The sequence below is a fragment of the Leptonychotes weddellii genome, chromosome 16 (assembly GCF_054177405.1).
Source record: "Leptonychotes weddellii isolate Sample4059 chromosome 16, ASM5417740v2, whole genome shotgun sequence".
Lineage (NCBI taxonomy): Eukaryota > Metazoa > Chordata > Mammalia > Carnivora > Phocidae > Leptonychotes > Leptonychotes weddellii.
Genome location: NC_138384.1, coordinates 40,338,857 through 40,352,466, shown reverse-complemented (window position 1 = coordinate 40,352,466; position 13,610 = coordinate 40,338,857).

Genomic DNA, 13,610 nt, shown 5'->3' with positions numbered 1-13,610 from the left:
TGCCCTGCGGGAAGCCTGCCTCTCCTTCTCCTCTCCACTCACCCTGCTTGTGTTCCCTCTCTCGCTGTGTCTCTCTCTGTCAAATAAGTATATAAAATCTTAAAAAAAAAAAAAAGTTAATTACCATATGGCCTGGCAATTTCATTCCTACACATATACCTAAGGAGCCTTGAAAACGTGTTCACACAAAAACGTGTACGTGAATGTTCAGAGCAGCATTGTTCATAATAGCTAAGAAGTGGAAGTAACCCAAATGTATCAACTGATGAATGGATAAACAAAATGAAATATATCCATACAATGGAATATTATTCAGCCAGAAAAAGGATTGGAGGTGGGGAGGAATGAGATATGGAGCCACACTACAACATGAAGGCACCTTGAAAACCTTATGTTCAACGAAAGAAAGCAACATATGATATGATTCCATTTCTGTGAAATGCCCAGAATAGGCAAATCCATAGGGACAGAAAATAGACTAGTGGTTGTCAGGGGATGAGGAGAGGAGGAAGGGAGAGTGACGCTTATTGGTAGCTTCTTTATGGAGGGATGAAATGTTCTGGAACTATATGGTGAAGATGGTTGTACAACACTGTGAATGTACTAAAAGCCATTGAATTGTACATTTTTAAAGATTTTATTTATTTATTTGAGAGAGAGAGAGACTGAGAGAGAGGGAGAGAGAAGGAGCAGGGCAGAGGGAGAGGGACAAGCAGACTCTCCACTGAGCAGAGAGCCCGATGCGGGGCTCGATCCTAGGACCCCGGGATCATGACTTGAGCCAAAGGCAGATGCTTAACTGACTGAGCCACCCAGGCGCCCCTGAATTGTACATTTTTAAATGACTAACGTGGAGTACAACATATTATGTGAATTTTACCTCAATAATAAAAAAAAAGTTTGGGAAAAAAATGTAAAGTGATGACAACTGAATGAGCCACACTGATGTTAACAAAAAAGGAGAAACACGACCTTGGCCCCTGGGGAGGTACCAGAGTCGGGGGAGAGACATTGGTGGTCTGCATCTTTCAGAACTTCCCTGGGAAGCCAAAGCGTTGCTGGCTAGCCCTCCAACCGGTCACATGACCGAGCTGATGAGGCGACAGCAGGAGGTGACCCCGGCCCTGAATGCGCCCCCCTGCCGTCCGTGCTCATGAGGTGGACAAACTGGCAATCACGGAAAAGCAAAATGTTTGGAACTGCCTGCTTCGGGCATTCCCTCTGAAAACAGGCCCTGAACCGAACCATCTGGACTGGCCTGGCAAGCCTGGGGTGGGAAGGCCCCAGGGCAGAGGCCACCCTGGGGGTCCTGTAAACCTGTCCTGCCTGATGGGCACATGTCACATCCTCACAGTGATAAAGTCTTTGCTTCTGGGGGGATCCCACAAGTCCCCTCTGGGATTATTCTTGGGTGTGTTGTGCTTTAACACGTCTTTCTAGTCAGCTTTGGCCTGGTGACCAGAAGGTGCTGGCCCTAAGCTGATGTCTCAAGCATCACAAAGGTTCGTCTAGAAACTCCGGTTAATGGGGTTTGCCTTAACTGGCTAAGTCCTGGACCCCGGGGGCCATAACTGACCACCGCCTTGGGGGGTCCGACTGATAATGATTTGGCTATAAGGTTGCCTTGGCCAAGGGTCAATGGAGGGGACTGCAGAGAAGAGTGAGCCTAGCAGGCCCTAGTTAGCTCTCTTTAGAAAGGCCCGCTCACTAGGTTGGCCATTGGCTGGCCGCTGGGAATTTGGCATCTGGAGCATTCCCATCATTCCCTGAGTGAGGAGGGTTGTCCACTGAGCTGCGATCATGCAAACATGTGGTTTACGCCAAGCGCTTGCCTTCTTTCTTAGAGTCCAAAATTGTGGTACATGCCGAGCCGAGGCTGCCTATGTGACTGGCCCCCCAGTAAAAACCTCAGATGCTGAAATTCTAGCGCGCTTCCTTGGGCAGAAACATCACACAGATGTTGCTACATTTTAGTTGTGCTCTGTGATCCTTCATGGGAGGAAGACAGCAGAAGGAAACCCACATGCGCCTTTTCCCCAGATGACTTGGCTGTGTATCCTTAGTACATTGTTGTAATAAATCTTAGCTGAGTATAACCGTATGCCAAGTCCCATGAGTCCTTCTAGAAAACCTCCAAACGTGGTGGGTAGGCTTGGGGACTCCCAACACCATTCCTGTAATCTTTAGATTCCATTCAAGTTTGCCATAGCCCAATAATGTTTTTTGCAGCAAAAGGATCCAGGTCAAAATCATATGCAATGGGGGGCGCCTGGGTGGCTCGGTTGGTTGAACATCCAACTCTTGATTTTGGCTCAGGTCATGTTCTGAGAGTCGTGAGATCGAGCCCTGCAATGGGATCCGCACTCAGCGGGGAATCTGCTTGAGGATTCTTTCTCTCCCTTTCCCTCTGCCCCTCACACCCTCTCTGCCTTTCTCTCTCTCTCTAATTAAAAAAAAAAATCACGTGCAATGGCTTCGAGCTGTCATGTCTCTATAGTCTCCTCCCATCTGGAACCGTTCCTCTGTCACTTTTATACTCTCATGAGCTTGACAGTTTTAAACCTTATAAGCCAGTTTTGCTTTATAGAATGTCCCTCAGTTTGGTTCTGTCTGATGCTTCCTTCTAGATTCAGATTAAGCATCTTTGGCAAGAATATCACAGAAGTGACATTTTGTCCTCATTGCATCCCATCAGGTGGTGCATGACTTCAGCTCGTCCTATTATTGATGAGGCTCACCTCAATCACTTGATTGAAGGTGGTGTCTGCCAACCTTCACTGCCAAGCTATTCTTTCCTCTTTCTTTTTTTTTTTAAAGGTTTTATTTATTTATTTGAGAGAGAGAACAAGCATAAGCAGGGCGAGCAGCAGAGGGAGAGCAAGAAGCGGGCTCTCTGCCCAGCAGGACCCTGGGATCATGACCTGAGCCAAACGCAGACGCTTAACCAACTGAGCCACCCGGGCGCCCCCTCTTTCTCTTTCTACATAGTGTTTTGTGGGTAGCATCCTTAAAAGGCCTGTGTGCGGGGTGCCTGGGTGGCTCAGTTGGTTAAGCGACTGCCTTCGGCTCAGGTCATGATCCTGGAGTCCCAGGATCGAGTCCCGCATCGGGCTCCCTGCTCAGCAGGGAGTCTGCTTCTCCCTCTGACCCTCCTCCCTCTCATGCTCTCTGTCTCTCATTCGCTCTCTCAAATAAATAAATAAAATCTTAAAAAAAAAAAAAAAAGGCCTGTGTGCAAGGTTGGCCCTTGGCTGATATCTGGAATTTTGGATTTGGGGAGTGAGAAGAGACTGATAAGGGTGGATCACTGGGCCTGGATTGTGTAAACAATATGGTTTATGTTACTTTCCTTCTGAAATTCTGCTACATGCTAAGAATTAGGTACATGCTACGTTTGGCATAAGCCACATTGTTAGGGAATGGTGGGGACACCTCCAGAAGCCAAATTTCCAGATGCCAGTCAAGGGCCAACCTTGCAAGCAGGCCCTTCTAAAGACCGAAGCCTCGGGGCACCCTGGTGGCTCAGTTGGTTAAGCGTCTGACTCTTGGTTTCAGCTTGGGTCATGACTTCAGGATCACAGTCTCAGGGTTGTGAGATCAAGCCCCAAGCCGGACTCCAAGCTCAGGACGGCGTCTGCTCAAGATCCTTTCCCCTCCCACTCTCTCCCCTTCTGCCCCTCCCCCTGCTCATGCTTGCACTCTCTCGTTTTCTCACTTGCTCTCTCTCTGAAATAAATAATGTTTATAAAATCTTTTTAAATAAATAAATAAAGCCTTTACTGAAGCCTCAGACCTGCTATGGTCTTTTCTTCAGACTGCCCCATTCAGTTCTTTGTAGCCACGTCCCCGAACCTCTTTTAGCTACCATTCTAAAATATACAGAACCTCCTTTCTTATCCATCTGACTCAACAGCCCAACCCTCTCTCCCCCACTGAAAGGCTGCGACCTTGAAGCCATCGGAATCAATAATCTGGGTGTGAGGCCAACATCTTCCATATGAAGTTTGCCATGGGGTAGCCTTCCACTGCCTCCTGGAGATGTTGTACGAAAGCTTTTGAGAAGGGACCTGAACGGCAGGAGCACAGGGAGTCTGCTTTTTGAACTCTTCTTGGTGGCCAGTGTCTGGAGTCGAGTTATTTTAGATCACAGGCCACAGGCAGAGAAGAATCCCTTAGCAGAGTGCAGTTCCTTCCATCTCTGCTTACAAACTGGCCAGTTCTTGCCCGAGCTCATCTCTCTTAGGAGGATATCACAAAAAGCAGAAAGGGGCAGGCTCCACATCAACACTGAGCTATAGCTCAGGTGAACAGCGACCTGCTAACCTCATTATCAAACAGGAGAGTTCTACAGTATTTTTTTCCTCCCGACATAATAAAAGTCACTGGCCTCTCCTCCCGCCATAGCTGGTCTCTTCCACCTGCCGCACCTCTTAGATTTTTATTTTTCACATCAGCACCCCACTTCTGGTATCAATTTCTATATTAATTCAGATTCAGACCAGGCTGTTGTAACAGCCCCTAAAACACAGTACCCCGAGCTACATGGAAGCTCATCCCCCATCTAATATTTTACAGGTTGGTGGGCAGTCCAGGAAGGGTAGATGGCTCTGATTCTTGATCTGTCAGTTCTACCACCTTCAGCATGTGGTACATGGACCCTTCCAGGTCCATCTCTAGGTCCAAGGAAGCTACTGAAATTGCTATTTCCCAGGCGCACCTCGGTGGCTCAGTCAGTTAAGCATAGGATACTTGTTTTTGACTCAGGTCATGATCTCAGGGTGGTGAGATAGAGCTCTGAGTGGGGCTCCACGCTCAGCGGGGAGTCTACTTGAGATTCTCTCTCTCCCTCTCCCTCTGCCCTCCCTACCCCCTCCCTCTGTCTCTCTCTAAAAAATAAATAAATAAATCTTGAAATTGCTGTTTTCCATCCAGTGGGGAGGCAGATAATGGGAAGTATAGGAAATTGGCTTTGCTTTTAAGGAGATGAACTAGAAATTGCACACAATATCTCTATTCACATCCCATTGGCCTGAACTTAGTCACGTGGTCACATCTAGCTGCAGAAGAGACTGGAAAATGTAGTCCGTGGCTGGGTGGCCAGCTCAAATTTGGGGGCTTTTATTACTGACAGGGAAAATGGGTACTGAGAGACCTGATAAATTTAGCAGTCTCTCTCATGGACGGTGTAGGATTAACTACTTGATGTCCTCCAATGTCCCTTCCCTCCATATCTCTGGTTACAAGTTTTCCTGGAATAAAAACCACATTTCCCAGCTTCCCTTGTAGCCAAGTGTGGCCACGTGACTAAGTTCTGGCTAATGGAATGTAAGGGAAAGTGATGTGTGCAACTTCTGACATGTGACTTTAAGGTTGAGGGGAGCATGCCCTTTCCATCTCCTCTTCAACATTCCTGCTTCTGGGAAGGTGGATGTGACAGCTGGAGCTACATCATGGGCCATGAGGACAAGAGCCACATCCTAAGGCTGGCAGAATGAGAAGCCAGAAGCAGCCTAGACCCTAGACAATGGTGGAGTCACCATGCCCAACCTGACCAGACCACAACAAAATTTTACCTGAGAGAGAAATAAAACTCATATCTTCTTTAAATTACCATGATTTTGAGTATCTATAACACCTAGCCAAATTTTCAGAGAATCCTGATTTTCACAGAGAATGCCATAATTCGTGTACCTTTTGCAAATTGCTTTTTCACTCAACATTACATTTTGTACACATATCCATATTGGTTTATGTATATCTGATTTTTTTTCTTTTTGCACAGTTCGTTCAGAAGTCATTACCTTGAGGCTCTTTGTTTTATTGTGTTTATCTGTTTATTATAATAAACAGAACATAAATTTTCCATTTTAACTTTTTTTTTTTTTTTAGTAATCTGTACACCCAACATGGGGCTCAAACTTACAACTCTGAGATCGAGAGTCCCGTGCTCTACCGACTGAGCCAGTCAGTTGCCCCTTAACCATTTTTAAGTGTATAATTCAGTGGCGTTGAGTACATTCACAATGTCATAGAAGCACCACTATCCTTTCCAGCACTTTTTCATCATCCCAAACATTTAAATTTAATTAATTAATTAATGTACCCATTAAACAATAACTCTCCCTCCCCCCTCCCCCACAGCCCCTCTACTCTACCTTCTGTCTCTATAAATTTGCCTATTCTAGGCTCCTCATGTAAGTGGAATCTTACAATAGCTGACCTTTTGTGTCTGGTCTAATCATTCACCTTAACTACTGTATGACATAGTATCTTTCCCTTGTTTAGGTCACCTCCGTCATCCTTTAATTAAGTCTCATCATTTATTCCAAAAGGAGCTCGGGCATCCTTTCCTGGTATTTAGGCAATGCACCTTACTTTTTTGTTGTATAAGAGAATGGACTCTTTCCTTATGAATTATACTTTCTAATTAGTCGTTGCCTTTGTTATCAGAGTGCTATTGATTTTTTTTTTTTTTTTTTTTTTTTTGTAGGTTGGTCTTATACCCAGCAGAATTGCTAAAATTTCCTCTTGGTTCTTTGCCGGGGATTTTTCTAATTAACCTGGGTATTTATTATAGGCAGTCTCCTTATATTAGGTTGATGATTCCCTTTTATCTCTAGTTGGGTCACAAAAGTTTTATTATAAAGGAGTGTTGAATTCCATCCAGTGTTTTTCCTTCTGTAATTTGTTAATAGGGCATATTACACTAATAGATTTTCTTTTAAATTTTTATTGTGGAGGGGAGCCTGGCTGGGTCAGTCGGGAGAGCATGCGACTCTTGATCTCAGGGTTGTGAGTTCAAGCCCCATGTTCGGTGTAGAGATTACATTAAAAAGAAGAAGAAGCCCTTTGAAAATTTTTATTGTGGAGGGGCGCCTGGATGGCTCAGTCAGTTAAGCATCTGCCTTCGGCTCAGATCATGATCCCATGTCTTCGGATCGAGCCCTAGGTCGGGCTCCCTGCTCAGTGGGGAATCTGCTTGTCCCTCTGCCCCCCCCCCCAACTTGTGCTCTCTCTCTCTCTCTCAAATAAATAAATAAAATCTTTTTAAAATTTTTTTATTGTGGAATTGTCTGTACCTATTGATATTAGGTAGAAAAGTGGAGTGGATGCTCAAATATGCTGCCTAGATCTCCTCTGGATGGAGGATGGAGGCATTCTTTCCACCAGCTGCCAGGAGTGTTGGTGGTTCATGGCTTACAGCTGAGCCTCTGTCTGGGCAAGACCCTCAGCTATAGAGAACCATCTTGCTCAAGCTCATGCTTCTTTCTAAATCTTTTTTTTTTTTTTAGATTTTTATTTATTTATTCATGAGAGACAGAGAGAGAGAGAAGCAGGCTCCCAAGGAGCAGGGAGCCCGATGCGGGACTCGATCCCAGGACCCCGGGATCATGACCTGAGCCGAAGGCAGACGCTTAACCATCTGAGCCACCCAAGCGCCCAACTCATGCTTCTTTCTGAGGGGCAGCCCACATTCCATGTCTGGTCAGTAAGAGGGACAAAAGCTTGGCTTCCTGCCTCAGTGAGGGACAACCGAAGGGTCTTCCCAGCTCCAGGTTCCCCATCGGATGGACCTAGGCCCTTGTTGCAACCGTATCAGCTTCTCCCAGCACCCGCCCTGCCCCCTCTTCCTCACACGCATGTCCCAGAGAGCACTCCCCACTAACCGTCCCCTCATGCTGCAGATAACAGCTCAGAGTCTGTCTCCCGGGAAACCCTACATGTCAATGACTGCGTGTATGTATGTGTGTTTACTTCTAAACAAAAATAAGGGGCACCTGGGTGGCTCAGTCCGTTAAGCGTCTGCCTTCGTCTCAGGTCATGATCCCAGAGTCCTGGGTTCGAGTTCCGCGTCGGGCTCCCTGCTCAGCGGGGACTCTGCCTCTTGCTCTCCCTCTCCCACTGCAGAGCGTCCTCTGATCCTTTGCTCTTCCTCAGGACTGCCTTGTCTCCCCACAGTCATTCCAAGGGGCACATGGGGCACTTCTGAAACCCCCCTCCAGTGTCCAGCTGGTGTCAGTAATGACGGGGCACTTGCCAGACTGTGGCATTAGTAAAGATTGCAGATGTCACCCTCGCCCTAACACGGCAGATCGGTTACTTGCCCACCATTTCCCCTTCCTGGCTAACAGAACCCTGATCTTTCTGTTGGTGCAGCAATGCGCCAGCCCCAGGAGAAGAGCTAGAGACCGCCAGCCTTGTCTCACCTGTTCTCCTTTGCCGGATGCTTGCACTTGCAAACTCCGGTGCAGAAAAAGTAGCCGTGTGACCAGTTCTGTGCAAGGGAACTCTGCCTGGTGGCCTTGCCCTTCCCATTTCTTCCTGCTTTGTGTGGTTACAGTACACGCAGCTGAGGCTGTCATCCTGGAGGATAAAAGCCAATCATGCTGGGGCGCCTGGGTGGCTCAGTCGGTTAAGCGTCTGCTTTCAGCTCAGGTCATGATCCCAGAGTCCTGGGATCGAGCCCCGCATCGGGCTCCCTGCTCAGCGGGGAGTCTGCTTCTCCCTCTCCCTCTGCCTGCCGCTCTGCCTACTTGTGCTCTCTATTTCTCTGTCAAATAAATAAATAAAATCTTTAAAAAAAAAAAAAAAAAGCCAATCATGCTAAAGATGATGGAGGCGAAAGAGAAAGAGCCAGGCTCCTCCAGGACCTAATTCAGCCACGGACCCACCCTGGGGCGAGGGGTGGGGGGCGCTCACTCACAGGCAGTCACAGCGCAGATCCCAGATGCGGCGGCAGGGCCCATGTGTCATTTCCACCGTGCCGCAGATCCGCAGATCCAGGCCAACCTCTGCAGGGGTAGGGGTAAGAAAGGGGCCTGCCCCCTGCCACCCTGCAGCCTACTCACCCCTGCCCCACACTCACACAGCCTTGCTGCCTGGCAGTGCCTGTCCCTGCCACTTTCCCGCTACTGGCTCAGCAGTCCTGCCCTTGACATCTTCCCTGAGGACATCATCATGCCTAGAGGGGTCCTCAGGAGCCTCCCCCTGGTCTCCCCAGCCATCCCCACCTCCCCTCTCCAGTCACCCCAGCCTAGGCTCCCTAACTTTCCAGGGCAGTAATAAGCCCAAGCTTCTAGAACCCAGAATAGTGGTTTTCAAATTTCAGGGGGTGATTCGTTGATAAAGTCACAATTAGCACTTTTTAAAAATGAAATACAATAAAAAATTGATTTGTCCAAGTACATCACACATAGGAAGGGTAAATATTGCTGCAAGAAATTCTGTTTACTTATATGTATACTGACTGTTATGGAAAATGTATTTCTTACTCTTTTTTTAAGATTTTATTTATTTATTTGAGAGAGAGAACAAGCTGAGGGGAGAGGCAGACGGAGAAGCAGGCTCCCTGCTGAGCAGGGAGCCCGATGTGGGGCTCCATCCCAGGGATCTGGGATCATGACCTGAGCTGAAGGCAGACGCTTAACCCACTGAGCCACCCAGGCGCCCCTGGAAAATGTATTTCTTACTGAGATTATGATTACCACATTTAGAAAGACATTGTGCCTTGAAGTTCCTAGCTCATGCCCAGAAAAAACTGATGTTGGGCCCCTACTCTTCCCCACCTCCCCACCTCTGCCTCAGGCCATCTTCAGAAAAAGGCCCCTGTGTTCAACCAGCTGCTCAGTTCCAAGCCCCTGGCCTGGTCCTGGACTTCTCTCTCTCTCCCCTTCTCCCACACCACATCCACATCCAACCCAACAGCAAATCCCGTTTCTTTCCTTCAAGATATACACAGAATCTGCCCTACTTCTGGGGCCACTGGGCTCTGGGTCAGGCAGGATCACCTCTCACCTTGATTAGGACTCATCCAGCTAGCTCCTCGGCAGCAGGACCTAGGCAAATCACCCTGCGCGTAGTAGGGGCTGCACACAGTAGGTGCTCCTCTCTGGGCTGATTGCACTGCCTCCTCAGGCCCCTCTCTGTGTGGGTGGAAGGGGCAGGGCTGGGCTTTGAAGTCACTTGGCCAGCCTCCTTCCACTGCCCTCCTCCAGCACCCTCCCCCTCAGCCTGTTATCTGATCTCCCCCCATGTGGGCCCCTTGTATCCCCTCCTGGCAACAGGGCCTCTGGAGTTTTTGAGAAGTTGAGCCCAGCAGCTCCACACCCTGCCCCCCCCCCCCGACACACACACACACCAGGGCTGGTTGCACCCTCCCCGCATTCCATGGACACAGTCGTGAGAGCTGATTCATCCCAGGGACAATGTCCAGATCCCTGATCTCCAGTCCCCAAGGGACCCTCTGGGACCTCCCTGTTCATTTCTGGGGTCACGACCCTCCCTTCTGCCTGGCCGGTGCTGAGCCAGACAAAGGGATGATGAGTGATGCCTTCAACACACTGGAGGTCATTTAACTAGCCTCTTGGGGTTGTGGCCAGGCCAGACAACGGGACTCGAGGCTCGGGGAAAGAATGCAGCGTGGAGCTGGGCCGTGGACAGACCAGCTGACGCCAATCCAGCTGTAAGCAAGCCGGGTAGCAGCGCACATTTCCTCTGATTTCACTGAGCGTGAAATTGCACACATATGAGGTCATGGTACACCCTGACCTGGGATGCAGGCCCAAGGACCAAAATTCACAGCTCATGAGCCGCTTGGTTATTGTAACTATTTAAAAAGGGCTCAGCATTCTGGGGTGTTCTTCTGGGGGGTTTTTGTTAATTTTTTTTTTCATAACTAGAAAGTTAGAGAGCTCCATTCCAGTCCCAAACCTCTAGCCAAGAATTAACCTCACCTTGCCAGTAAAATTTTCCTTACGGGTGTCTTTTTTTTTTTTAAGATTTTTTTTATTTATTTGACAGAGAGAGAGAAACAGCGAGAGCGGGAACACAAGCAGGGGGAGCGGGAGAGGGAGAAGCAGGCTTCTTGCCTAGCAGGGAACCTGATGCGGGACTCAATCCCAGGACCTAGAGTTCATGACCTGAGCGGAAGCAGACGCTTAACCGACTGAGCCACCCAGGCACCCCTCCTGTGTTGTGTTTAAGAATCATCAGGGATATTTGGTATTTAAAGTATTTGTAATGCTTAAGAATTTGGCATCAGCAAAAATATGACAGATTTATCCTGTAGATGTAAGTCTTCCAACGTAAAGTGCATAATTGAGTAATCCATTATTTCAGACTTGTAATTTTTCACTGATACGTGCAAGAGCATTTTTCCGGTGAGTACTGGAATGTTTAAAAGATCTTGATACTCTTATAATTTATTATAAGAGTTAAGTACCTGGGAAGGTTTCATTTCTTAGGCACTTCTGTTGAGCTTCCAAAGAAAATCGAACAGTTTAAAATGTGAAAGCAGAACATTAAAGGGAAATCAATTAACTAAGATTCTATATGGGATATGAAGCTGTTGAAACTGGAATGGGTTGACCATTAATCCAAGATCTCCCTGAAAAGTGACTGGTAAAATTTACTAGATTTATAAATAGAAAAAATGGAAATAGAACTTTGAAGCTTAAGGAAGACAATTTTTTTTTATTGGTAGCTCTTTTGTTTTTTGTTTTTTTTAAGTAGGCTCCGTGCCCAACATGGGGCTTGAACTCACGACCCTGAGATCGAGAGTCATATGCTCTACAGACTGAGCCAGCCAGGCACTGCCGCCCCTTTTTTTAAGTATATTGGTAGTTTCAACACATCAAAGATTAACTTAAAACAGTAATCAGGGGTGCCCGGGTGGCTCAGTCCATTAAGCGTCTGACTCTTGATTTCGGCTCAGGTCATGATCTCAGGGTGGTGAGATGGAGCCCCGCATAGGGCTCCCTGCTCAGCAGGGGGGTCTGCTTAGGATTCTCTCTCTCCCTCTGCCCCTCCCCACACCCCCTCTAAAATAAATAAATAATCTTAAAACAAAACAGCTAATCAGTCTTTTCTTTGTTTTTTTTTTTTTTTAAGATTTTTTATTTATTTATTTGACAGAGAAAGAGAAACAGCAAGAAAGGGAACACAAGCAGGGGGAGTGGGAAAGGGAGAAGCAGGCTTCCCGCTGAGCAGGGAGCCCGACGCAGGGCTTGATCCCAGGACCCTGGGATCGTGACCTGAGCCAAAGGCAGATGCTTAACGACCGAGCCACCCAGGCGCCCTGTAATCAGTCTTTTCTGTGCACGAATGTCTCTCCCAATGACACCAGAACACTCACACGGATGCTCCATCCTCTGTCACTGTCTGGAAGCCATCTCCCTCACCAGGATGAGTCACTGATTTCCTTTAGAGAAACGGGGCCTGGACACAGCTAATTGGCCCCCAAATCCACCTCCCAGTTGTGGGAGGCAGCCTCTGAAATGGCCCCCAGTCATCCCCACCTCCTCTGGAGGGTGGGCTGGACCTACCACCTCGCTTCTAGCAAACAGAATATTGCAAAGTGATGGGATGTCACTTCTGAGATTAGCTTGCCAATGGACTGTGGCTTCCAGCTTGCCTACCCTCTCTCTCTCACCTGCTCTCTTGCTCAGAGGGAAGCCATGCTGGGAGCTGCCCTGTGGTGAGGGCCACATGGCAAGGAATTGATGTCTCTGGCCAACAGCCAACAAGGACCTGAGGCCTGCCAGCAAGCACACCAGTAAAGCACTCTCCCACAGTTGCTTTGCAATGACCACAGCTCTGGCTAACACCTTACTTCTAATTTTGGGAGAGACCCTGAGCCAGAGGCACCAGATTCCTGACCACAGAAAATATACAACAGTGTCTGTTGTTTTAAGTCACTAAGTTGTGAGCGGGGGGCTGTTTGTCACACAGCAGTAGCTAACTAACACAATAGTGATAGAATCTTACTAGGCGTAAGAGACCCCCAGAAAGAAAACCTACATTTCCCACACTCCCTTGCAGCCAGGCCTGGTCATGTGGAGTGTGGTAGTGGGGACAAGCCCATCCAACCACCTAGACAAGACCAACACCCAGAAGAAGGAACCAAGATCCCTGACTGATTTCAGGGTGCAGAGCCATTTCATCAGCCTAGAAAGAAATAGGGAGAGCAAAATAAACTTTTGACTTGGATCTCTGTTAAAACAGCTAAATCTAGGGATGCCCGGGTGGTTCAGTCCGTTAAGCGGCTGCCTTCGGCTCAAGTCATGATCCCAGGGTCCTGGGATCGAGTCCCCGCATCGGGTTCCCTGCTCAGCGGGAAGCCTGCTTCTCCCTCTCCCTCTGCCTGCCACTCCCACTGCTTGTGCTCTCTCTCTCTCTGTCAAATAAATAAATAAAATCTTAAAAAAAAAAAGCTAAATCTCAGCTTTTCCCAAGCCCAAAAAGATTATGTCTAATCATTTCATCGACACCCCCTTTTTAAAAAAGTTAGCCTCATTCTGATCAATGATAAAATGATAACCAAGATCTTATAGTTTGGTGTACTTAGTACATGCTTCTGGTTCTTCCCCCCAACATATTATATTTGTTCATAAATAGATATTCGTTCATATAAATGGGACACCCCACCGCTTGGCACACGCGCCATCAGTCAAGCATCAACACTGTTCTTCTTTCTTTGCCCCAGGGGAGTACTGTTTCTGAAGGCTAGATTCATACATTTCTTTTCTTAATTTTTTTTAAAGATTTTTTTTTATTTATTTGACAGAGAGAGAGCACAGGCCGGGGGAGCAGCAGGCAGAGGGAGAGGGAGA